Source organism: Anabas testudineus, chromosome 9 (genome assembly GCF_900324465.2).
Source record: "Anabas testudineus chromosome 9, fAnaTes1.2, whole genome shotgun sequence".
In the NCBI taxonomy this organism is placed as follows: Eukaryota; Metazoa; Chordata; class Actinopteri; order Anabantiformes; family Anabantidae; genus Anabas; species Anabas testudineus.
In genome coordinates, this window is record NC_046618.1 from 4,586,718 (window position 1) to 4,614,512 (window position 27,795).

General features: G+C 40.5%; 1 long non-coding RNA gene across 1 annotated transcript in view; it reads right to left on the minus strand.

The window, feature by feature from the left end:
* Positions 1-21,671: 21,671 nt before the first annotated feature.
* The window catches only part of LOC113150603, a 32,474-nt gene continuing 26,350 nt past the window's right edge, over positions 21,672-27,795 (minus strand). Inside the window, exon 2 of the long non-coding RNA XR_003297679.1 lies at positions 21,672-24,383. This is a non-coding gene — a long non-coding RNA (uncharacterized LOC113150603). The remainder of the gene's footprint in view (positions 24,384-27,795) is intronic.

Sequence of the window (27,795 nt, forward strand, 5' to 3'; positions counted from 1 at the left end):
CACTTGTGAGACATGCAAGATGGCATCAGTCCAGACAACAGGCGCAACCACAATATCTGTCCCCAGGGAAACAAGGCTATCTCTTAGTGTTCAGGTAGTGGAGGGGGGAATGCTGGGGGTCAGCATCCTGCTTCTAAACCTGGAAGAGGAAACTAATCTGGGGTCAAAGAGGGCCACTGTGTTGAGTGAGATTTCACATGGGGACAGGGTGTTCAAAGTATATTCTCCACTCTCTAACCCCACCATCTTCATTAAAACCCTGCACCTGGGCCTAGAACTGATCCATGGGGAACCCCCTCATGGTCACTGCTAGTCAGGCCCTTAAATCTATCCCCAGCCCCTTATTCATTCCCCACTTATCCCTTCTTCCTCCCTTATTCTACCCTCTCTGCCATTGTGAGTCAAGCTCAGAGCCACATTTCTGAGCCAATGTGGACAGGAAAGGGATGAGATAGGATTAGCGAGATAACAGAAGGGCAAAGGTTGGTTTGTCGCTGGCGAAAATATAAAGCTTGGAAAAATGATCACTCTGGTCTCTGCTTGTTACTCACACAATTAATAATGGGTTGTAATCAGAGATATTTTTCAGCGCTTCTCCTGGGTTTCAGGAGCCCGGTTGCCAGTTGTCATCCGGTGTTGAGAGGGCGACACAGGCCCAGACCCTCCCAACACCTGATGAAAAGCCTTCATTCATCTTCACACACACACATAGAAGTGATTAAGTGCTCACATTTGGGACAAATTCTCCATGGAGTTTTATAGTTACATTGAGTTTTAATCACCAAAATGCAGAAATGTACTGAGTCAATTTAGTTCAGCAGAAAAACATTTGCTTAAAAGATTTCTTTTTTTTTTCAAACTAACTAGCACTTGTCTTTCCCACGGGCTTTGATGGCAAATTGTTTCATTAGTTAGTGCCACTGGTAAAAAATTAAATCAGCACTATGCACATGACATATGACAACATAACAATACAAGAGAACAATGATGAAAATATTGCTCCATAGGACTGCTACAGGTTAAAAACTCCACAGAGCACTTTTAACTTATGATCATATTGAGTATATGGACCTCCTTCTATGAAAAAGAACTAATATAATAATATATATATATAATATAATATAATTCTAAATATTGTTATGCAAATACGATGGACCATAACAGTTTCAGTTCATTTAAAACTTCAAAAGCTAAAAACAGCAAGATGGCTTTTTGCTATATTTTGCTCTGCCCCAAATGTATATTTCAGGACTGTTCTACATTTTATTAAAGTTGTTTTATTTTATTCATACGTTAACAAAGTAATGCACATTTAATTAGATGAAAATTACCTGTTTTAATGTGTGATCAAACCTGTTAGAATTGTTGTCTCTGTGCCAGCACTCGTAATTAAATGGTCTAAAGATAGTAGTGTTATCTGCTCGAGTATCGACCGCGTCTGAGGTGTGGGTGTTTATTGTGAAGTATAATAACTCAAAATTATTTGTTCTATGAGGTGAGCGTTATTTAACTGCCATTCTAGTAGGTCTGTCTGCAGGCTCATGCCATACGTCCTGCCAAGAGTGTGTTTACATCAAGAGCCATTCCCACTGAGTCACTCTGAGCAGCCGACCAGGCCAGCAGTGGCGTCACGCAGCTGCTCCAGTCGCAGTCCCGCTCTGATTCTGTGTTATTGTTTCTGGTAGCATTACCACGCTTAAGTGCGACAACATAATTTGTAACAATAAGAACAAATTAGCTTGATGTCACGTGCACATACAACATATACTTATAGCTCTGCAAGAAGGAAGAAAGAGAGACACAAACCACATGCACAGGAACGAGCCTGCACCTAAAACACATGTGAGCACCACGTCTCGCTACAGTTTGTCTCCCAAACACAAGCTGGGCTCAGATTTCAGGCCTTGTGGTCTCCTAAATATATATCGAAGTACACATCAGGCTGCGTGTCACTACTGTTTACAGGAAAGTGATTTATGGGGCTTTTTGGAGAGAAGAAGGAAGGGCGATATGGTTTGAATGAGTTTCAGAGAGAGAAACCGAGAGGAGGTCAAGCTAATGTGGCCATTAAATAATCACCAGAAAATTCATTAATGACGATTATTTACCCAAGAAAAAAAGGTACTGTATTTCACGTCCATTGTGACAGACAATCACATCAAAGAACGATTAGTGAATTAGTCTACACAGTTAAGCTCTTTTGTCTTGTGGTTTGTTGGATGTGGAAACTCAGCTTAATGCTTGTGCAAATGCCAGACATAACTGCATAGGAGTAAGATAAACATAGTTTGCATGTTGTCAAATAAAGCAACTGTACCAGACTGTGGAAGATGTATGTTCCTCAATGCTGTCTTTATATGACAGGCTCTTTGTGCTGCACTTCACAGGGAGCAACTAGTCCAACTGGTAAGGTTCCATTTTATTTAGACTAAATGCATCTAGCCATGTATCTGTGTGTAGGAAGTTTGTAACGTCACAGTGCACGTCCACACTTCACAGGTCCCCAACAGTACTGTATATTCTCAAAATACTGAAGTCTGCCTTTATGGAGGCATGGTGGCACATTGTCAGTAAAGATAAAGAGCGAGATAAGACTCCTCATACAGAAGAAAGAAAAGAAGTCCATTCACAGTTTAACAGATATAAGGGCGTGTGGCTTTTCACATGTGGAGATGATTAATTTGAGTTAGTGTACTTTGAAAAACATACTTCTGATAACAAAATAAATTTAGAAGGGTGAGGAATTGTGTTAATTAATGATCAGCACACTGAAAATCTGTTCTGATACAGCTATGAGGGCTGTTAGACTGTTGACACTGTGTTTTGAATGGTGAAAAAATAACCCGCCTGGCTGTAGCCAAAACATCAGCTCTGCCTCTTTAATGCACTACGTTTCGATTTAATAAGTGCTGTTCCTCTTTGCTCTGTCATGACATTTAACATTTGACAAGCCAAAGTATGCTGACATTTGTATTCCAGTTAAGCTACTAAGTTAAGCCTAGCTTTCCTTCTGAAAGCAGACGCTAATTGGCTTAGTTTGCCAAGATTAGGTCTAATATGCTCACAACTCACGTATGAATTTGTAAATTCTGTATGCTAGCTATGATGAAATAGTGTTCTGTATATTTTTATGTTGAAACTAGCACCATATGTCAGTATGTTAACTAGGAATCATGTTGATATGCCACCAGTGCCATCGGGACAAACTTCACTCTATTTATTGTACTTGGTGATTGATGCAATTTTGATTCTGATAATGAGTTTGATGGGGGTCAAACTGTGAGCAGAACAATATAAGCCACATGTGCTTTACTGCAGTTACAAACCACATGAAACAAAAGGAGGTGGGGGTAAGAGGAGGTGCGGGGCACCAATTCAATCCAGATATGTCCACATTCAAACACTCAGCAAAAGGTGGCCTGGGCTCAAACACCAAACGACCACCCCAAAGCCACCCTGTGTTCTCACCAAAGACAAATGGACGGCTGAGGTTTGGTGGCATCACAGAAACATAGATCTAGTTACGGTGATATACGGAATAGTTTCATCTTATTCTAACCGTTGATGAAGCTTTAACTTTTAGGATGCATACTGCCCACTTCCAAGTGCATGAGCTATTCCAATGAAGAAGGAACACAAGAAAGAAAAATCGAATTGATCCATAATGTCTTATGCACTTTGGGAGCAAAATCGCTTTTTTTTTTTTTTTTTTTTTTTTTGTGGAGGGTGAGACGGAGAAGGAAGTATATGGGTGGGAGTGTAGTGTTTATTGGTTTCTGCCAAGCCAGAGAAGCAAACACAAGCAGAGTGAAACCTGATCAACTGGCACCGTGCCTGGACCAGCGGCAGCGCAGTGCAGCGTCAGGGGAAAAACATTGACAAACATACACAAGCACAGGACCCAGGTCTCCAAATAATTACAAGATGAGCAGTACAGATAAAAAAAATCCAAACACTTCACTGAATTTAGGGCAAAACCCAAAAATGTCTCAACATGTTTTATGTTGAGACAAAGAACAGCAGCGTTGCGAATGCCTGTGGAAGTTTGATCAAGGATGACTTCTAAGCATCACCAAAGATGCGAGGAAGTTTTCCAATTGAAGTTTACTAATTCCATCCCTTGATCCCGTCCCACTCCACTCTTCCATCACCCCCACATGCATGCACATGCACATACACACACACACACACACAGGCCCAGCAGGAAAATCCCTCTGTGGCCAGACATTTCTTTTTAACTTGATATGCTTGTGAATCACCCCCAGTGCTGCTCCACTAATGAACACAGGGCCCACAGACAGAGCTGTCCATGCCCTGCTACGCTCCCCGATCACACTGGAAAACAGGATCCAGCTGCCCAGCACCCTGTCATTATGGAGAAAAAATCTCCCTGAACACCCTCCACTTGCCCCTAGACTCGTCTCATCCCCTGACCACATCTCATACTCACCCATCATCCCTCCTGCTGCTCCAACCTTGGTCTGGACTTAACCTCAGTAACCTGCCTTCATTTTCAACCGTGCCACAGCTGTAGCAATAACCTGCATTTCACATTCTTCATTTTAGTTATGATCATTTGTCTTTTCGTAAAGCAGTACCACTTCCTTCAGCATAACCAAACACTCAAATACTCAGCGTGCACCTGAAATACTCGCTCTGCAGTTGTTTGTGTAATCTTGGCAGTATGGACTTTCAAGCTTATTGTTCTGTTGCTGTGGATGAGATCATCGCCCGGAATGTCTGACTTCAGCTGAAAGCCTATCTCTGATTTCATGCATTCTGCACACAGCTACTGATTGTTGTCTTTATTTTTGTTTATAGACTATTTCTATCACTATATGGAGAGCTATGAATCTCAAGTGACAGTCTTGGATGTATATCTGTGCCAGACACCAATATAAAAAATATATGTGATGTATAGAGATGAAGGAGAAAGAGCAGGGATTCAGGGGGTTCATGTGAAATTCTCATCTGATAAACTCATCAAAGTGGTGTGTTTGTGGAGTGTGAATCTTGGCAGCATGGGAAACGGCATATGACACACACGCACACACACACACACACACACACACACACCAGGTAGTGTGCATGCAAAGATGCATACAAAGCCACACATGCACATGCCCAGCTGATACCAGCATAAGGGTAGAGTGCAGCCATATCTAATATGCTGAGTGAAAAGTAAACACAGTGCTGTGGCATCAGGGCTTCCCGCTTACTGACTCAAAACAAGCCAGGAGGCTTCCAGGAGTCCAGGGTGGGGCTGGGAGGATAAGGCTGGCTACCCATAAAATGAACACGTGTGCTCTATGCTTTCAAACACACAAACCAAGAAAAAAGCAGATATAATTGCACTGTTGTTATTCTGTTGATAGCAATTATTGCAGAGGTGTGGCAAAATCTGAGATTTCTGCCCCAGAAGGACATACTGTGACCAACACAAGGGCACAGTTACATATTGTGTGTGCCAAGAAGCCTTATGCATTTGTGTAGTTCAGTAAAACTACATGAAAACACAGTTCACTAGCTTTTTCAGGAGCTTTCAACCATATCGCTGCAACTTCATCAGCTTCATCATCTTTAAAAGATGGAATTTGTTCTGTTGTCATGGAGATGATTCTGTTGACATACAAGCTCCGAAGCAGCTATGACTTCATCCACAGTGCTTATAGCACTTCTCGCACGTGCTGACTTAAAGTTAAGCATGAAAACCGTGTGATACGCTTGAAAGGTCTAGACAAAGCCTTTAAGTGTGTTGGGGCTGTTTTGTTAAATTATTTTCATAGTAAACAATCAACTTCTGTTTCTATCTTGTTAACCATTTTATGGCACCTTAGCTTTTTCCTTTGATCTTAAAGAGGCCCGACCCCAGGCTGAAAATCAGCTGACTGGAACAAAAGCTGCAGATGACACAGGGTAATAAAAGCAGTAACACGTTTGAGTCTAGTTTATATGCAGAAGATGAGTTATTTATTTGCAGCTCAAAGCTACTAGAAATGAACTCCAAAACTTATCTCAATATGTAGAGGCTCACTGAACAGCATGCCAGTGGTGCAGAGATATTACATGTTGGCTCGTTGCTCACTTTTCATAACAGCATAGTGCTGTGAACATTTCAACCTTAGCTTCATCAGACCACAAAATATTTTGCCAGTAGTATTGGGGAGTGTCAGGGTGGTCTCTGGCAAACTTTGGAGAGAACATGTAACACCAAGTATGGTGTAAAAAGACAATTGCATATAACAATGTGAAACCACCATCCCAACAATGAAATAAGGTGGAGGGAGCATCATGATTTGATTATTTTAATCACAGCTACAGGAAGGGCTTGCTTGAGGATATTCCTGTTAAAGGTGGTTTAACCAGTTATTAAAACACTGTTTCACTTACTTGTTGCACCATCTGTGCGTTTAGACATGAAAGATCATGACTGTTTGTGTGTTTGTTTGTGTATCAGATTAGAAATATTGAGTTTGTTGATATGTGGGACTTTGGTGAAGATCAGTTCACATTTCATGAATAATTTATGATAGGAAAAGAAAACTAGGAATTAGGTTCACTTACTTTTTCTTGCAACTGTAGGTTTGTTGAGCAAACACCTTGCTGTGTGTGTGTGTGTGTGTGTGTGTGTGTGTGTGTGTGTGTGTGTGTGTGTGTGTGTGTGTGTGTGTGTGTGTGTGTGGCTGAGTGGCATTTAACAGACTCCCCTGCTGACTGTGTTGTAGACACAATAAAGGAACCATCAAACGCAGTGGAGGGGGATCTGACTTCTTCTCCACCCACACACAGTGCAACTCTCTGCTGCAGTCTGTCTTGCGGTCTGAAAAGTTTCACAAATCATGTTAACAAATATTCCGGGCTGAGCATCCTGTGGTTTTTCACTCCAGAGTACAAGGAGTTGTACACGTTTGTTGTGGCCACGAAGATTCAAGATGATCTCGGAGGATGCCAGGAGCATGTGAAAAATATTTGTAGCCATAAAGAAAGGCCAATTGGTATTAATAGTGTGGCATGCGGTAAAGGCCACAAGAAGTGTGTGTGTGTGTGTATGTGAATGAAGAGCGTGCTTGGTCTGGGTCACTCAGACACACTTGTTTCCCAGTAGGATGGATCTGAAGGGGGCCACAGGGCAAGGAGCAGACAGATTCATCAGAGTCATCAGCTCTCGGTGTCTGGTATCCCAGAGTGCAGTGCAGCAGCTGCCGGTCCTGCAGCGGCAGCCATGATGGGCTCCAGGTGGACAGGCTGCTTCAGATACAGGACCATCATGTAGTGTGCTCTGTACTGAAAGTTACACATTTATAACTAAATCTCAAGTCTGTCACCAGTTTTCTCAAAGCTACTGCTGGTTCACAGTGGACAATATTTTATTTTGACTGCATGTATGTATTTCACTGTTTTCACATGAAATATAAACCAAAATAATGATATTTGATCTTAGTGTCAGTATGCAATATTGTTTACCTTTTTAGGGCCATTTTACTCTCCATCATTCAGCATACACACATTAAACAGCTGGCATTAATCCTGTGATTATGCACACAATATGCACATGCATTATTCATCACATAAATAGCATTACAACTTTATTTTTAACTGCTTAGCACACATCTTCTCCTTAAGTCGCCTTAGGCTTCCTAATATTTTCCCACACTCTCTGACACAATATTTACAGCGTTCCAGATGTCTTGTGTCTTGTGTTATGCACACACATCCTGAAAATTCTGTCACATTTGATGCTTTTGGAAACTCTGGGATAGTAATAGGTTTTGTGGTTTTGACAAATGTTTGGCTGTTCCCAATTAATTTTGTGAGCTGCTACTTGATAAGGGTTGATGTAATTAATTACTACACTTAAAGTTAAAAGAAGTAGATTTTAATTTTCAGTCACACGTTGACAAAGGTATGTTACTAAGATAGACAAATTGTAAAATTGTAAATCTACTAGAGAAGGCTTGACTTGTGCCCTGTGAGCCTGTGACAGAAAACACGCAAACTGCCCGCCTCTTACTTCTACAGTCAATAGACTGTAGAAGTAACTAACTGTAAGTGCGTGAGTGAGTGTGTGTGACTATAAAATTTATGTATCTCCTCTGCATTTGTGTCCCCCCCAGTTTGTTAATCAGCTCAGGTAAAATGTACACATTAACACACAAGCTACTTGTTGTTTGTCTGCACTATAGGATTTTTTCTTAGATCTTTATCACAGATTTGAAAAATAACCTTTAGCAGAACTCGCTCATTATACATTTTTTGTCTCTCTTCTCTTTCAGCCCTGGATGCCTTGTTAAATCCGGAAATTTGTGACAAGTTTGATTTAAGGGTGTTTGGACTGAAACAGCAGAAGCTCCTCTTAGCAATCAATCAAATCAAACTGAAAGCAGTTATTTTTCTAACCTGACGTGCATCACGGTGGTATGAAGGCAAACCTATAAATATACCATTTCATTCACCTCGCAGACAACTTACACACACTCATGAAACAAGGCACAAATGCTGCTGTTTGTCTTTCTCATAGTTTGTCTGTCTCTATGTCCAATACATTATTCAAAGTCATCAATGGCTGCACAGAAAAATAATAAAATAGTTAATTTACACATTTGTAATAAATGATAAGGATGACAAAACAAGTATGATCTTTAAAGTTGGCATTTATTCTGAAGAGTAACACAGCACAGTGAAATCCCAGATATACGGTAGTGAGTATATATGTGGTGTGTAGCATGTGGTCAGCAGCTGATTCTCCTCCTCTGAACTGTGCAAGACATGAGAGTGGTTGATGGCGCGCCTTTCAGCACATAGCTAAGACAATGTCAGAGTAGCTTCTTTGTCCTTGTAGAAAGACCTGAATACTGAAATAACAGCATGCAAAGCTTGAAGCATGCTGACCCCCATTATTAATATGTTGTACTCAACATACATCAACTGTGTTTGAGTTAAAATCATGTCAAATGTGCATAATTTGTATAAGCACATCACAGTTCATCCACTAGGATTTATTAAAAGGTATGTATATTAAACCTGCGTGTCAAACATCATGCCAATACCCATATAAAATAAACACTGGAGCAGCTTTAGGGTGGCTTTAATGTAAATAGACAAAGGCGTCTTAAAGGCTGACACCCTGCTTGTTCAATATTTTACCTACTGTAGATTCATTAACACACATGTTAGCCAGTTTCAATTATGCCTTCAAATCTTTAGCTGTCATTCTGGGTTGTTTCTTTACCTCATTAATAAGTGTTTGTGCTTGGGATCATTTTGCCTTCTTGGTAGAGTAGCCACAGTCCCAAAGTGTCTCCATTTGTAGATTGTTTGGTGAATTTCTAAAGTCTTCGAAATAACTTTTTTTTTTTCTTTAAAGCACGTGTTTGATAAAGGAATCTATATAGAAACGCTCTTACTTTGAAAACAAAAAGAGGCACAGCTGCTTTTTTTCTAGGCAAACTTTCAGCCAACACCAAAAGACTAATTAAGAAGAGAACAACTGTGTCAGTGTTTGGTGCTAAATCAACAGTACAGCAACTCACAGCACCATCACTTTTGACACTTATCAGGAGAAAAGATCCTGTCTTAAACCAACACCTGTGACATTTACAATGTGGATTCACAAGGATATCCTGCAGAGTGACCTAGGTGGATTAGGGATGTGGCTTTTATTTTCACCGTGTTGTTTTATAACTTGAAGTAAAAGCATAATATGGTGGCAGAGTATGAAAACAACGCTAGCATGGCATGGCACAAGTCCAAGGCCAGACAGTGTGTAATGTTCTGTACAGGATGCTGAGTTTCCTGCCCCTCCCTAATCGAGTGCTGAGAGATGACATGTAGGTGTGAATGTGATCAGCGTACTCATGAGCATGTCTGTGTTAATGACATATTTTTGGAGTAACACGTTTACTATGATGGCATCATTTTTGCTTGTCTTTAGTAGAACTGAAATGTATTCATGAATAAGATTAAATGCATCAAATGACTACAGGTAAAAGTAATACAAAATGTACTGATAGAAACCACAACAGTACAGCCTTGTGCATGCAAGTGCTTTGACAAGAATCCGACTCTCAGTCCCACTGTAACAGGACCCACACATGTGACCGGCAGACTAGTAGGGTAGTAAATTGCTCAATACAGGCTCTGAGATGAGAAAAAGGCATCTTCAAGCTAAACTTAACATCTCAATTTCTCAAGTTTTTTTAAAAACATTTTCACTGTCATGAAAAAGGTAATTTATATCCAAACACATTGTAACTTTAGAGGACATTCTACAATAATCTGGGGCTATTGGGCATATGACAAAATGAGAAGAATAGAATTGTATTTCTTTACTGGTGAATGATACAGACATAAACTTGAACCGCTGCAGAGTGCTGGCTGTCATGGTGACAGTGTGTGAATAAATAACACCAGATGCAAAAATCTGTGACTCCTTCTCCCTGATGGACACTCTCATAAGGGACAGTGTGAAAATTACTGGAACATGCAACTTTATGTTTCACTTTTTGGCATTGGAATTATTATTGTTATATTTGGACTTAGATTGGAAAAACAAACAAAAAAATGTAAAACCCTCACACCAGTATCTTAACCCATCAATAACTTTTTTTTTGGCTATTTGGAGCCAGCATCATCATTCTAGGTATAAGCAAGCAAATAGCTTGATTTAGCTGCTAAATTGTCTATTATGTTTGTTTGCCTTTAACTGTACCCGTTGTTTGATGCAGAGCAGGTAGTGTACACTTGACTTGACTTATTTAGACTTTTTTTTTTTTTTCATAAATCCTGATGGAAGCTTCCAATTCAGATAATATTTTGGATTTACCCACACTTATTTCACTTGAATATAATCACTTACAAAAAGTAACTGGTCTTACTGAATATTATTTTTCTAAGTAAATGGAAAACAAATGGTTTACTGCCACTGACGGACTCCCCTTTCCCTCTAATAATTTGCATATAAGACACCTGACATCTGAGAAGAGGACACATACTACAAAACACAAAGGACTGACCTGGAGCGCTGACATTTCAGATCAAGAATTCGGCACATAGCAAAGAAATAAACATCAGTTAGGTCAAATTGCTGGATTTTTTCCTATGACTAAATTGCTAAGAGTGTTTAATAATTATTATTAAACACATATTTTGCCACCTTCAGAAAGACAGGGCCTAATATGGAAATAGTCTTGCATTAACATAATGTTTTGTGGCATTTCCCACTATGACAAATATTGTCAGATCTGTGCTGAGCTCCTTAGCAGCTGGGGTGCTATGAGGCCAACAATTTTACTCAGCAGAGGAAAACGTGCGCTGACATGTCCTCATGATACAAACACAAATGCAGTGCTAATTCAACAGCAGCTTGTATTTCTTCTCTTAACAGGCTGGATTTGTAGAAAAGCTTTTCTAACCTAGAGCAGTGTCTGGGAGCAAAGCCCGAAAAAAGGAAAACTATGTGCGTGTGTGTACGTGTGTATTTGTGTGAGAGTGAGTGGGAGAAAGAGAGAGACAGGGTTAACGTGGGATCCTGATCTCTCTGGGACTTAGTCAATCCCAACTGTAATGTAAAACCTATGGGACAATAAGGGGCTACACAGTGCACAGCCTTACCCAGGCCAGAAAGTCCACCCAACATGTTGTCAAACCATGAGGAATTTATTACTAATGTTGGTCAGCTGTAGCGACACGGGGTGGGGGCTGTTTTTTTCCAGCACGGAAAAAGAGAAATCATTAATTATATACACCGCCACTCTTGATCAGTCTCTGAATTTCTGCTGAGTTTATCTCTGAAGCGTGCATTTCCATCCTGACTGAGTCTCTTCAGCTAGCGTGTCCATTTCTAAAGCTTGCAGCTTAACAGCAGGGTCATCCACTGACCTCGCCACTGACAGCCAATAGTATGAAGGATTGGAGGTAGAGAAGGCAGAACAAAGCAGACATGGCAGCAGCATATGTTCTGTCATCCAGAACTTGGCCTTCACATTGGCCTTCAGGCTCTTTCTCGATGGGAAAAAGGGTCTGCGGCATCAAAACACTAGATCTGCAGAAGTACAACTACTACTACAACTTTACTATAACTATTACTAAATAAATGGTACATAAGTTGGCAGATTTAAAACATAGACATTATATATACTATACTGAGCCCTTTGAGCTGTCATGCTAAAATGCATGGTTCAGATTGATAGGAATGTGTTGTAGTGGTGCATTTCTGCATTTCTGGGTGATGTACCATCACAAACATTTAGTTATGTTCAACTTAAATCCAAATTCAACAAAATGCATTGCTGTAAAAACACAAGTTGCTGCATTATTTAACCCATATTTTTGTCTGTCTAGCCAGTGTTTATATCTTGAACATATTAGTACTGAGATAATACAGTAAAAACATTTAGCATCCACCATTGTGGAGGTTTAGATTATTAAAGCCACATTCTCTTCCCAAAGGGTCAACATGAAGGTTTAACTCCTCAGACACTCTCTGGACATCCAGTGTAACAAGCCTGGATCTGTTCAAGAAGACAAACAATAAGATGGTCAACACTGCAAACTCAGTGACTCTGAGACTGAGCTGCGCCACTAAGCTATTACATCAATAAAACATCACAGTACAAATATACCGGCAAGCTCATTACAAACAGTATCATAGCTAGCCTGTTGCAGAAAGCCTAATGCTAAATACATTAGCACACTCAGTTTTAACCACACAATTTCTAGGTCAAAAATTATTTGATAATCCTTTCATGTTTCACACCTTATTTTCCAGTTTTGTACTGATAATTTGTGATTTCAAAGTACTTTCTTAACAGATATGGCTGCCAGATTAAACATACTATCATATGAATTAAAAATTAATAGGCCAGCAACTAGAATCAAGTTTCAATTTGTGGGCACTGCCTTTTAACTTCTGTGGTGTGCTGTTGGTAAATCTGGCTCAGGTGTTTGGGAATGGGATGCTGCTTAACCTGATCAGACATGTTAAATTACATCTAAAGATAATTCATGTTCATGTTTGAGCAATTGTGTTTATTACACTGATGTGAGTTTTCCAGGTTATGGGAGGGCAAATAAATTTAGTGGAAGAAGGGAGGGGAAGTGAAACAAGCTGGAAGAAGTGTGATTCGAACTATGCTTTGCATGAGACATTTTCAAGAATCCCAAACTATTCAACCTCAAGTTATTTGTGATATACGTACATGTACATGCACATTTAACAAGTGACTATGATATATTTTCTATAGAGAATAATCTTAACCTAGATCTGTTGCAGGGTGCATGTTATTTTTAGAGACCCACTTTGCTCTGACATATGATTTAATGTGGGTTAGTAAAGCTCTTCAGAGATTGCCCATTCATTTTTATGTTGGTTTTCACAGGTAGTAAGAAGAAATATAATTTGTAGTCACGATTATCTGAAGCAGAATTTCACAATGCATTGGTAGAGCATCAGGAAATTAGTGAGAGCTAAAGGACTAAGGACAAAGGACAGCTAAAGGCTGGATGTTTGCTTGATCCCATGTTGTGTCGTCAACGTCTCAATAATTGTCCAGAAATTTTGCTGAATTACTTCTTATGCTTACAATGTGTGTAATGTCATTTGCATCTCTTTCGATTTATTTACTAGGAGAATTTACTAGGAATTCCTGGGAGTTTGACCATTTATTAGTCAAGCAGGGAAACAGGCAGGTAGTTTCTGGCTACTGTCCAGAAAACATGAGTCACATATCATAGACAGCAGATGGTGCGATAGATCAGCTCCTTGTTAACTTTGGCAGAGAACCACAGAGTGCCTCACTGACACCCATCCCACCCAACCCTCAAAGTTCCTCCTCAACACACAACACCAGCAACAGTATGTCATAAAAACAGAGCCATAAATCACAACAAGCCTGAATTAAAATAAAATTTAAGTGTGAGATGAAAAGTTATTTTTGGAGGCTGGAGGGGAGATAAAGAAGGGAAAAAGTGATCATAGTGAGTGAAGATGATTTTTTTTTCTCAGTGAGTGTACATGGCCTGTGTATTTATATCTTAATATGTTATTGTTGCACATTGCTGTCTAATCTCTGTACAATCAAAAGGAGTTTGACAAATGAGTCTGGACACACTGCCAAGCTCACTGCGCAATTGCATAACTTTCACTGCTGAGATTCATTAATAGCTGCATAATGGAAAAGCAAAGAGCAGCAGGAGCAGCAGCAGCAGTTACACTGTAGTAACAGAGAAATTCACAGCTTTTTCTTCTTTTGACATCTTTAAGAAGTCTCAAGGCAAGACAAATGCACTGCGTAAATAGTGATTGTGCTTCAGGCCGACACATTCCAGATCCGACAACAAATAGCCATTACCAGCCGTGTTATCAATCACACAGGTACAGTGCACCATCTCTGACTCTTTTCATGCATTCCAAATGACAGTCATAACTTTGACCTGACAAAGCCAGCCAGCTTGAGCAATTTCCCCAATCTATCACAGCTGTCAGAGGCATAGCACGGCTTTGTTCTGATTAATTACACCCTTGCTGGTAGGAGCTGTCATTCATCCAAACAGGTGATGTATACACACTATCAAGATGTTGTGAATGAGCTTGAATGAGTGTCATGAGTCAGCCGCCAAGTATTCAAATGAACATTATAAGACAGAAAGGGTTAGTAGGAGAGAGAAAGGGAGTGTGTAACTAAACAGGGAAACCATTTGGCTTCCCTCAGGCAAAACTATCCAGTTTTCACTGTCCAGGAAAGCAGAAGAAGTGCTACCAGTGTCAGAGGATCAGAGCTGCTGCATTAGAGTGACGAGTGAATGCAATTTCCCCTGAGAAAGATAGTATCATAATGATGTCAGCGTCTTTCTGTGTTTGAATAAACCTGCAGGGGATCCCAGTGGAACTCCAGCATGCAGCAGTAATGTGTTTAAACTGGCAAAATACATATTCAACATTAAGAAACATTTCAAAGTTCATAAACTAAACAATTTTACTTACACATTCATGCAGATCATACTGGATTATTGCAAACTGGACATATTAGCACAACAGACAGCTATTCTGTGTCTGTATATATGTGTTAGATAAAGCAGCAGCAGTATTTAGTACATGTGCATTACAGCGATTGCACACACAATAGAAATGTCAATATGTGAATCTTGGTATTACTTGTGAGAGAGTATTCATACGTGGGTGTAAAAGTCTTAGTGCTTGTGGCTATGCATAAAACAGTACATATATACTATATACTATATACTATATACTAAGACTTTAGCACTAAAGAGTGCATTTAAGTGTTTTTAAGTAGGAAATTCTGTCTTTATGTTACTGTCCTCCCTACTGGATGTCATCACTAAAACACCATTCAGGGAGTCAAAAACACAAAAATGTCTCCCATGATTGTCTCCTGTTATTTGAGTTTGAGCTCCACTAAGTGTGTCAGTCTGACTACTTACTGCAGTGAAACATGATCACTGTAATGGTAACTCAGCTGCTATACACTAATGGAAGAGCTCCGTGTAAAGCCACAACACACCTTTCCTTTGGTTGGACAAGTAGGCTATTCATAGCGAATGGGTATTTACACCTGTTGTGTGCATGTTGCACCATATACTATGCATGCGGTATGCAAAGCTTAGTGTGGGTGTAAGTTTTGTATTTACAGCAGGTCATGTTCACCCTAATGCACTTGTCAAATTTCCAAAACTTCCAGTACAATACACGTCAGCAAGGATTTTTTTTTTTGGCTTCAAAAATATGAGTAATGTAGAATGGCTAATTTCAACTAAATAAATTATTCTTTTAATAACTCAATGCCTCTGTCAGACAACAACTCCGATCGCCCCTGTGTCAATGACAATGTAGTGTCCAAACATGACGTTGATGGTCATAGACAATGCTATTCTTAATTCTGATCCCCCAAAATTGGAGGGGGGGGGGGGGGGGGGGGGGGTAAAGGTGCCCTTTTTTAAGGTTAGAGCAAAAGCTCCTCAATTACCCTTTTCCACAAACTTGGGCTGGTTCAGAGTGCTTCAAACCTCTGTGAAGCAGCCAGATAAACGGGTTCCAGAGTGACAGAGTGACTCTTTCTGGAACAGTGGAGTGTCATGACCAACAAGATCAATAAAAGCTTTGTTGTAAAGATAACAATCTGCGTATCATTAATTCGATTTTTTTTATCTGCAGTAGGCTATAACTGATGAAATGTAGTTGATGTTAATTAGCTAGCTAAAGGCTAAAGCTAACATTAACTACATTCAGTTTAAACAACAATTAAAACATATCAAATGTATGCATCGCAATCTCAGTGAGCAGTACATATTGGACCAGTAGTGTTTGGATGCCAACAGAGGCTTGCAAAGTCAGGAGTGACACAGTGGCACTTATTGTTGCAGTTGCCGTTAGTATTGCTGTGAAGGCGTCTATGTAGACATCCACACAAACAAAATGACGTGGCTCAACAGCGGCGCTTTGGCCTGTGGAAAGCAACCTCGTTCTTTGAAGAGTCGCATTTGAACCAACTCTGATCCACTTACACCGGCCCTGAACTAGCATCCACTCAGTGTCAAAAAGGGTAAAAGTGTGTGTGTACGTATCTGCACAGCAGCGTGTCAGACGTTTGCTGGTGGCTAACACCAGGTGCAACTGCAAACGTGGTCAGTGTTTTACTCTGCACTGCAGTTACACCAGCATTCGTACAAAAAACCATATTCTCATGCCAACACATTTCCCCTGTTAAGCCATTTTCCCCATGGCTTGCAAATCTACTAGAAGGGTTTGAATGAGGCAGCTGCTGAAGGAACAGGACATGAACACTTCTGTTCAAGGACAATGTGTCTTAGTTGACCATTACACATAAGCACAGTGGCCTCCAGAGGCTAAATGTAGACCACCATGATGCAGCCCCAGAGAGTTTCTAGTGTTAAAACATGTCTGGGAGTAAACTAAGGCACTTCAGTCTGTGTGCGCAGGTTGACTCGAGGGCCAGTAGGTCATCTGCATGCTATTGCTACAAAGCTCACAGTGCATTCGTGCCTCCTGATCCTTATCTGAGCAATAGTGATGCAGGCCTGCGCTAAGGAGCTTTACTGGTCCACAAGCGAAAGCTTTTTAAAGATTGACTTATTTGTGAAAGGGAAAAGCTCTGAAGCTCAAAGAAGCAGATCTGGCTGGTGTTTTATTACATTGTGTTTCTTAAACGGCCTCATGCTTGAAAACAACTTTCCAGCTGAGCAATCCTAGCATTAACAAATCGTTCATCTTTGATGAGCTCCATATGCAAAAAAACAAGTGGGGTGAAAAAAAGAGCCTGTGATCACAAAAATAAAATCATATGTATATTCTGTAATGGCTCACATGCTGTGGAGCTGTGCAAAATGTGCTGTGCTTGAAGGAAAACAAATAGCATGCCCCACTACAAGGCTGTGTTTGTTTCTGCTGCTTTCATTGCTATCACATGACCAAACGTGAGCCTTGAAAACAAATGTTCAGCTAAAAACAATTTTTAGATGATTTATATCACTTATGTGGATTGCAGGAATACTTTGTCTTATCTTCAGGAAGTCTTACCGCCTGCTGTAGGGACATGTCAGGAGCCAAGATATCTCGTACTCACAAGAAGTGTTGTTCCCTGCAGCTATACTCTCAACCTTGGGTGGTCAATTTACATGTTCGTATGCCTTCTTTCCACTCCCACTGCTTCAAACATTCAAGCACAATGACAACGAGTGGTGGTTTTTCATCTCAATTTGACGGCCTTGTGTCTGTCTTTCTCTTAACTAAATCCCTCCATTTCCTTACACCTCCTCCCACACATACTTATGCACTGCCTGCATAGAAGACAAACACATGTCATACTGTATGTGCAAGACATAAAACAAAAAAAAACTCCCATCGCCCAATTCCATCCAGTTTTTCACATTTGACAGTCAAGTTCTGGGTCAGTTGAGCTGGCAGGAGTTCACATCCGTCCTGCCTTTCGACACACGTCACAAATGAAAAACGAGACAAACAAGATTTCCACATAAATGGTTAGAGGGCTCATCTTCGACTTTTGAAGCGACTTTTAGCCATGGGTTCACCAGAGTACCCACGCACAGACACACAGACATGCACACATTTGGCTCACACAAGAAAAGGACTTTCTTAATGGTTTTATTTGCTGAATTTGCCACGGTTTTCACCAGCACCTATCCTGTGTCAGATCACGTTATTACTTTCCACCACTGCTAGACCAGATAAACCGCATACAGTATGTACTATGTAATGTGTACGTGCCTAGGCAGTGCAGAAGAGCCCAGGTCGCAACCCAGTTTAGCTCAATGATGTTAAAAGAACATTAGCACCCTGTGGTGCAGTTTATGCTTTGGTGACGTGTATTATGTGCCAGTGAAAGGAGAACCGGGGATAGAGTCATCAGGATTGTGGGATGACCCTGGGTTCATAGCGAGCCACCCCACTGCTCATCCCTTTCATCAAGCAGCACAGTTGTTGGTTTAGCTCAGGTCCCTCTCAGCAGGCCTTGGCACAGGGAGAGTCCGTGGCCAAAGAGGATTTGGTTAGAGGAGGAGGGAAGTCTGCTCATGCTCAGAGGCTTTTCCAGCTTCAAGCACAACCTACTTCCAATCATGCTTTATCCTATATCCTCCCTGTGCCTGTAAAACGAGCTGGACCTAACAGGGAAGACGGCTAGTTTAAATATATACTTAAGTTAGCGCATGGAAACAAACAGCATCACACCTTTCACAACACTTCAGAGTGCATCTAGCAAAGTTTGCAGGATCAATCACATTATCTTTAGTGTCTCAGATGTTATTACAGCATTCATCTTTTGGTGGTGTAGTGGCACATCACAACCGAGGAGATAATGACACGCTTTATTGAAATGGAGACGACTGCACCCTCTCCTCGCCATGGGTGGTCTGGTGGGGAGAGTTGCATGGAGAACAGCCCCACAGGCAATTAGAAAGCAAGCCAGACTGAACATCTCTGGTTTACGCATTACACACAGCTGGACTCAAGACATCACTCAAGTACAAGATACTGCAGAGTGTGTGCATGTTTTTGAGCAGCAGCCAGTTAGAGTGTAAGAGTGGTGTTAGGATATGTAAATTCAAATTCACTGTGGTTACAGCAGTTTGTTTCAACCAGCAGAGTCAGGGAGCACTCTGGGATGGTCCTAACTGTAAGTTCACACTAAACACAGGAAGACAGAAGCTAATTAGTTAAATGCTAACATCAGCTGCTGTGATTTTTTGGATATTCGATGTATTACTGCAGCATGTTAATATTTACAAATTATAATAATATAATATTTACAAATTAGCATAAAACGCAAAGTACAGCAAAGGTTGAGGTGGGTGCAGCTGATCTAGAAGTATTCGATCATGAACTAGGCACTAAAAGTATTAGACCAAAGAGGTGAAAAACACAGCCACTAGTGTACCTAAAAACAATGACAAAGCCCAATCTGAGATCATACAAACTCCTCCACAACTCCTCCAGAGCCACAGAGGACGTTTTTCAGCTGTTTCTACATGCTCTAGAGTGTGCCTTGTCACTAGTAAATTGACTTTGACATGTAAAATCTGTAGAGTGAACCTCATGAGTAAAGAATGAGGTGTGATATGAGACAGAAACCGAAATTTAAAGACCGTGTGGTTTTTGACAAGGAACAGCAGAATATGTGACTTTTACAGTGTTCCTGTGTGTCTGAAGTACACTACCACCAACTGTGAAATATAAATGTAGCTCAAGGTCTGCAACTCGGTTATATCCAAAGGTGTGCATAATAGGCTACAGTATGTTTATTTTTTTCAACTTCCAAACAAGGAAACAAATTGTAGAAAAATGAACAATGCAAATTATCTAATCTTTCTCCAAGTTATTTATAAGTGGTTTTGTATGTTTTTCCTTCTAGAAATACTCCTGGTGTTTTGGCATGATTTTGTTATGATCATTCTTTTTGCCATAACACTTATGGACTCTTGTCTGCTTTTCAGATATGAGTAATCAAACATGCGTTTTAACTTAAATAAGACCTCACAATATCAGAATTTTTTTACAACAACCATGTTTAAGTTTTACCAGCTGCACAGTCTCCAAGATATAGCTAAAAGAAATATAATCCACAAAGGGAACATTCAACATTTCTTGTAACATTAAACGATACTTGAAACAGAGACAGATACAGACACAAAACTGTGGATAAACAGCAGGGCAATGTCAGAGAAAAATGATCCACACAACTCCCTGTGACTCTATAAATCCCAGGTAGTAGGCTTGTGTGTGTGGCTGTCCTGCCGGGAGATACCACATCATTCATCATGTCACTAAAGAGGCTTATAGGAAGGAAGAAAAATGGAAGGTTGAACATATTTTCAAGAGACTCATCATCATTGCATGAGAGTGCTGAGTGGGTGGGACATTCTGGGCATGCACTCATCTTCATTGGTAGACTGCTGGTGACGGCAGCTGATCTCAGGGATTGTGCACGGTCAGGTGCAGCAGTCAGTCAAAGCTCTGGCTCCCACTCAGCAAGCTGGAGAGCTGCCCTGAAACGTTCACCCAAAGCCACAAAAGACACCTGCAATTTGTCACCCCTATAAAATAACATTCTCCGTCTAAATTGTCATTTAGTGGCAGAGGAGTTTCCTACAAGGAAAGACAGTTAGCACCATATCCGTGTTTCTTACAAAGCATTTTATTATCAAGACCACCACACCCCCACCCTCACCATCCACCCACATCTCTCCCAACTTCTAGCCTGGTGTTTTTGTAGCAGTTGGCAGAGACAGAGGAGGGTTTTAAAGAAGACGTGTAATCTTTCCTGGCTGTGAGGCTTTCATACTAGTCAGCGTCAAGACGAGCAGGAAAAGCCCAGAGGGCACTGCATGAGTTCTTTGTCTGATGACTGTCTTGGCAGATCGCCAGGGCCTGATTTCTCACACCATGCATGCCGCAGCACACCTCAGGCTTAGAGGACCGAGAGACAGTTGGAAAGATTGACGAATGAATTAAGGTCTTGAAATTTCACTATGTTCCATTTACAAATGCTGTTAATATTTTTGTCAGTTGTGACTAGAGAGACAACATACTACATGTTCTTTTCAATGCCCTGTTTATTTCCTATATGATTTTCAAATGGTGAAACTGTGTGTCGATATATCACAACTGCAGTTACTTTATTTTTCACCTTGAAAGCTGTGATGCAAACAGTTAAAATACTGCATCTGTGTTAAAAAGTAATCCACCAGGCATGTACCCTAACAAGTATGTGACTGGCAAACAAAGTATCTTGTCAGATAACGTGTTACATTCTGTCAAAGGTTGACCCAAGCTTATCTTTTTTTTTTTATCAGCATCCTTTGTGTTGGCAACTGAAAGGGCTGTTTTTTTCAAAGGCTGAGAGTCTGAGAGCTGCCTAAGGCTGCAATCCCTCCATCTTGGTTACTGGTTGTCAGTTTGGTAAAGCTAAAGAAGATGCATATAGTTTTCATCATTGTCTAACTGCATGGCTGCTGTAGCTTTTTCATGACAGCAGACATAATGACAAAACAGAATGACTGGAAAAGGATCATATTTTTAATGTCATTAGTTATGCACAAAGTGTAGAGAAATCATTGCAGTAATAAACCATAATAAAAAGTAAACAGAAAAAGGCTAAAATAGCAAAATGCAAAAGTCAATATAAAATAAGAATTTAATTCTTTAATAATGCCAAGTGCTCAAGATTAGTACATGGGTGCATGGGTCTGTTCACATTTTTTTAAATCATAGATAATTATTTACCTAAAACGTTGGCAGTTTTAGGAAGCAGTTGGGAGTGCTACCTCCTACATTAGATATAAAACATGCAGATGCAACAAGCAACAAGAGTGCTGGTATGGTGTTATGTATGACACACAGTACATTAATCAGTGGATACTACCCATCTTTTCACTACAGCGTATATATCATAAACTACTGCTCATAGTTTTAGATGTTCACTACTCAACAAATTGTAGATTGTATCCATCTATCCAGTCACCTTCTCTGCTTTTCTGGGGCTGGGTTGTGGGGGGCGGCAGTCTAAGCAGGGATGCCCAGACTTCCGTCTGCCCAGACACCTCCTCCAGGTCTTCCGAGGAACGCTGAGGTGTTCCCAGGCCGGCTGAGAGACATAGTCGCTGCACATGTCCTAGACCTGCCCTGAGGTCTTCTCCTGGAAGTACATGTCCGTAACGGCCCCCTAGGGAAGTGTCCGTGTCTCCATCTTGAGCTTGACACATCCCTTACTTCGGGTGTCCACCACTGGATTCAGGGGTTGCTGACACAACACCAACACCAACACCATCAGTTGACGGCTTAGCCCCTGTGTCCAGTGAGTGTCCAAGACATATGGTCAGAGGTCAGGTGACCCGATCACAAAGTTGATCATCGACCTCCAACCTAGGGTGTCCTGGTGCCATGTGCACCAATGGACATGGTGTCCGAGTGTCACTGTCATTGCCCAGGTGAGCATTGAAAGCAGAACGACTGAGTTCCCATTCAGAGCACCTTCTAGTACCCCTTTCAGAGACCCCCACAAAGCTCGGTACTCTGCACCACTATTCGGTCCATAGGTACAAACAGTGAAAGACCTATTCCCTACCCAAAGCTCTTCGGCTGACCCGTTGCCTTGGACCTGTTTGCCTTGGATGGTTGTAAATTGCACCTGTAATGAATCTGTGTTTGTCCAAGAGCACTCAGGTGTGACACCTCCCTCATTCAGGATGTCCTCCTTGGTGTCAGCTTAATTATGCATAAAAACAATTTGAATTGCCAACAACCTGATTTACAGCACATATATTATTGTCTTAAACACATAACAAACCCTCTGCAACTACTGCATTGTGCCAGGATTCTAGCTTTTCAATGGGAACAGTCATAGATGTTGTGTGACTACAATAAACATCTTTTTAATGCTAGGCAAACAACCATGTCACGTTCCAAACTGTCCCACCAAAACACACACAGTAACTAGTCAGTGCAAATATAGAGCAAGTTTGACTGTAGACAATGCTGACAATATAGGAATTGTTGTACTGATCTCCACTGTGGCCTCAGTTCTTGGCTCATCTGAGCATTTCTCTTTTGCTCTGGTGTGTGAACAGAGATTACTCCATGTACAGTCATTGGAATTTTGTCAATTTCCCATTCCCAAGTCTTAAGGGTTAATTATTTTTGCATCCTTCAGTTTTCACTCTTGTTTTCTCCTTCATTTGTTTAAGTATAGCTCAGGGGAGATGAGGGACAGAAAAAGGGGAACATTCCAAAGGAGCCTGGAGCAAGGTACCATCAGGTTATTATATGACCGATGATTATTCTATTATTAACTATTTATTATTTATTATTTCAGACCCCCACCTGTCCCTCACACAGAGCTGTAGCCACCATGGACTCTGATAATTGCATGCAAATGGGACTCCTGTCTTCAGTTTTTTAAGTCGCAATATCCTCAGATTGTATTAGTCCAAAATGTAATTATATCCAGCAATAGTAGAGTTGACTTTAAACCTCAGAATTTCAGCATGGACATTTTTCAATCTTCACATTTTCATATTTCACACAGCTCGAATGTAGCTGGCCAGTTACTCTCTTTTCACTCCTTAATTCCCCTTAATGTTTCTGTTCAAACTGGCTGCATGAAAGTCAAAATGTTAAACTGAGCCCTACAGCCTGTTGGCAAAGTCAAGATGATCTCACTCATTATCTTGTTGATATAGCAGTGACAGCAGTCATAGGAAAATGCCAGGCAGAGAATTCATGATATTTACCCTCCCTTAACAATATCAGTACGCCGAGTGTATGCAAGATCACGGAACAGGGCATTGTCAAACATGTACTGCACAAACCTCCCCTTTAAGATTAAAAGGTTAAAAAAACAGATACTGTAATAGTACAGTATACAGATAAATAGATAGACACAGATGTGCTGTATACAGTGGGCGTGTACACAGGTGCAAACACATAACTGCTGCAGGTTGACTGAAAGTTTAATGAACTGGAATGACTTACTGTTAGTTAAGATGTGGATGAGTAAGAAACAGTCGCATTTATAAGTACTGTTACCCTCTCTATATCTAATAATATGTTTTGGAATTAGCACTTCACAAACTACAAAACTACAAACTAAAAATTCAAGCCATCTTTACTGATGGTTAGAATCACTATGATGTATTAGTTCCAGACTGTTTCCTAAAGAAACAAATGGTATAGCTCTACAGACGTGTATTGGTTTAAACCCAGCAGGTACCTCATGGCACTTGTGCAATGGAAAGACTGGTTCAGAAGAACAACCATGAGAACAACCAGATGGTGATTGGCAGGGCCCTCTGCAGAGTGGACTGGCCGACTGGTTAGGGGCTTTCTTTGTCTGCAGCTGAAAAAGAGGGAGGCACTGGTGAGAAGAAAATGTAGTAGGGTAAGTGAAGAAGAGAGAGAAGAGGGGAGAGAGAGAGAGAGAGAGAGCACAAGTGAGAGTGAGAGAAAGAGCGTAAAAGAGAGGCAGACAGAGCATGGTGCCAGCGATTTGCTCTGCTGTTGCTTCGGGATCCTTAATAAACATATCCAAGAACTTGCTGTGTCCCCCAGTTTCTTTCACCAGACTGACCAAATTATGGGTTGAAGTTTTAGACAATCAAACTCCTTTTTCTTTTTTTTTTAAACAGTACAGCTGAACTAGTTAAAGGAAATAAAATAACAATAATCATAATAAAAATCAAGGCCTTCACTGAAAAGGATGCCTGGACAGCAGCATATGTTTCTTTAAAGTTTGACATGCTGACATTTACTGCCACTGGTTTTCTGAGGTGTACCTAAACCAGTCTCTCACAGAGTGTTTTCAAAAGTCTTGCAACATTGTGTGTAAAAATGTTAGCAAATAATGATGAAAAAGTTGAATTTGTAATGTTGTCTTTAAATTATTTGCCAGTCACTGCATTCTGTTTTTATTTAATTTTACACAATGTCACAACTTAATAAAATACCAAAATAAAGGTTAAAACGACAACAACAAGCAAGGATTCCTTGCCTGAGAATCAACAGTTGACAAGTCTAGTGTCATTTGACATGTCATTTATAACTGTCTATATTCCAAATGATGCAATACAGAAGAAAAGATGCATGTATGTAGACTTGTCTGCTCGTCTACAAATCAACAGCAGTCAACACATCAGTTGTGCATGATTATAACATGGTGGTTTTCAAATGGTGAAACTGTGGGTCTGGAAACCAAATCCAGCAAACTGACAATCATACTCACTTACAATTTCATTTCTACACAACTTCTACACTCTTTGTTTTTTGGGGCAGCAATAAACATGTTTGACTTCACACATCATACAAACAAACTCTCCCTGTCCTTTAGACTCTAATGACGTAACTACAGTATAGGTCTTTATCTATCTATTTATCTATGTTTCAATGGCCTTGACCTGTGAACAGTCCGTCTGCAACCTGGTGAGCTCTGTCATTCTATTCATTCCCCATCGTCCCCCCACACCCAGACATTGCAGCTGTCCTATCTTCCTCTGAGGTCAAAGGGAACATCCTAATGTTCATCCCACTTGAGACTGGCACCTGTTGCCCTGTCTTAGCCTAGCCTTCATAAAGACAACAGAGAATTCAATAAAGCAGGCTTAGAGCCACGAGGCCTGATGGTGCCTCTGTTCGCCCCACAGTCACTGCTTTTGTCTTCTGCCTTGTCATTTAGACATTTCTTAGACATATCACAGTGGAACTATAACAAATACACGTGTGGAACCACAGTGGGTTTATGACAGTGAGACACAGTGCTGCTGTAGTGTTTCTGCTGGGACTTGTTAGGCAGTGGAACAAGTTGTAGGAAAATTGGCAAGCAACTTATCTTCCTGTGAATAAAATGATCAGAATCTGTCTTTACGGTTTATTTGTAAGATAAGACCATAAAAAACAAATCAAATGATCAAATTATACATGTAAATTGTATACCTGGATTTTTAGAGACAGTTACCAACTTTCTTTTTAGCAGTTTCTATATTCATGCATGCATCCTTAGCAGCACTGAGCATAGCTTGCACTATAGTCAGTAATCACCAACACACCAACTTTCACCCACTGAACCTGTTTTTGCCACAGTCTGGTGGCTCACTTGCCTCATCAATGTCTTATTTTTAGATTGATGTGCACTCAGCTGTCCAAGCATACAATAAGGGGGCAAATAGATCTTGCTGTCAAGCTGACACATTAAAGCTGGAGGAAAATTGGTCTGATTGTGACTTTGGTCTGATTGTGCTCTGAGCTCTCATTAGAACAAATCCCTGCAACAAAGACCAATGAAGAATAGATTTACTGTAGTCTGGCAGGTCCTCCTGTGCCTTTCTGCATGTGTATATTGTATCTAAGATGTAACGTGAAATGTTTCCAGGTATTTTTTCCCCTTCTGTCGTGTTTCTGCGTCGCCTCTTTTTGCTGTCACTCACATTCAAAAATCCCTCTCCTTGACTTATAATTAACTGCAGTTGTTAATGGGCTCAAGAAGAATTTAGCTTGTAAGCTGATCCTACAATTAGGGCTTGTTGACTTTGCATAACTGTTAGGGGCAGCCCTCCCCAGGGGCACAGGGCAAAAGAAGGGCGTCTTTGAGGAGCTGCCAGGTCTGGTCGGACCTCCTGAGATGTTGGAGGGGAAAATGAGGTCTAAAACACACACACAGAGGAACCCCTACCAACTTGAATCCTTTGCAGTCGCACAGGGCATCATGGTTAACCTCTGGAAACTTAGATGAGACCCCATGGACCAGCGATTCTCAAATATGCATCCTCAAGAGTCTAACTATGCAGAATTATTTAAAAGAGGAAATAGGTTTGGAACAACTTGGATATATTATACGGGACTACTTCTTTTCAAACTGAAGTCATCCACATTTAATGATCATTTGGGAGATCGTTGTTTTTACATTGGGGGGGAAATGATATTTGCAGTTAAAACATATAAAAACATATTTTAAAAATCCAGCTGTTACGTTCAGTATTTTCAAATTACCATATACTCAGACAGGATTTATGGTTATCTCAATGTTTATTATATAAAACATTTTATTGTTGTTCTATTCAAATATTGTGTAGGCATGGGAACTACTGGAGCTTCCTCATAAACTATTTGTGGGTTTTCTCCAGAAAACAAGCTCTATAATTGCCTCTTTCCTTTTACTGACTGCTGCGAGTCGCAACAAGTGCCAGAGCTCATTCTTTTTTTCATTTTCTTTGTGGCTTAACAGGGAGGTGATTCAGCAACACAATGAGAACATGGTGTAAAATAAGAAACTACATGATCGACACATCCCTGGCTACATGTCAACATTAGTTCAATGTGCTGAAGACTCAGCGCTGCTTGAAGGGATATTTTCATATAGGCCTGCTGCAACAGTCTCTTTGTTCAGTGTATGTAGTTCTGAAAATAATCATATTAAACTTTAATTAAAATACACTTATTAGTGGAGCTCTCTGGTAGTACAAGAGTTTGTGTGCATGCCATCTAACTGCAACATCTCTATCATCACTGGTCACTTTATTACATACACCTGTACAATCTAATACTGTCTAAGACAGTACCATGACCAAAAAAATCTACTTTTACCAAGTTATAATTTCTCAGTTTATCTGGTTATTACTGAGGTCATATTTGGTGGTGGAGTGGTGCTGGGTACAATAAATTAAGAGGCAGTTATAATGTTTTGGTCCCCTACATGTAAATAGAGTGCCTGAGTGAATGTAGAAGTCAGTCTGAAGAATTAGGTTTTATAACTGGTTATG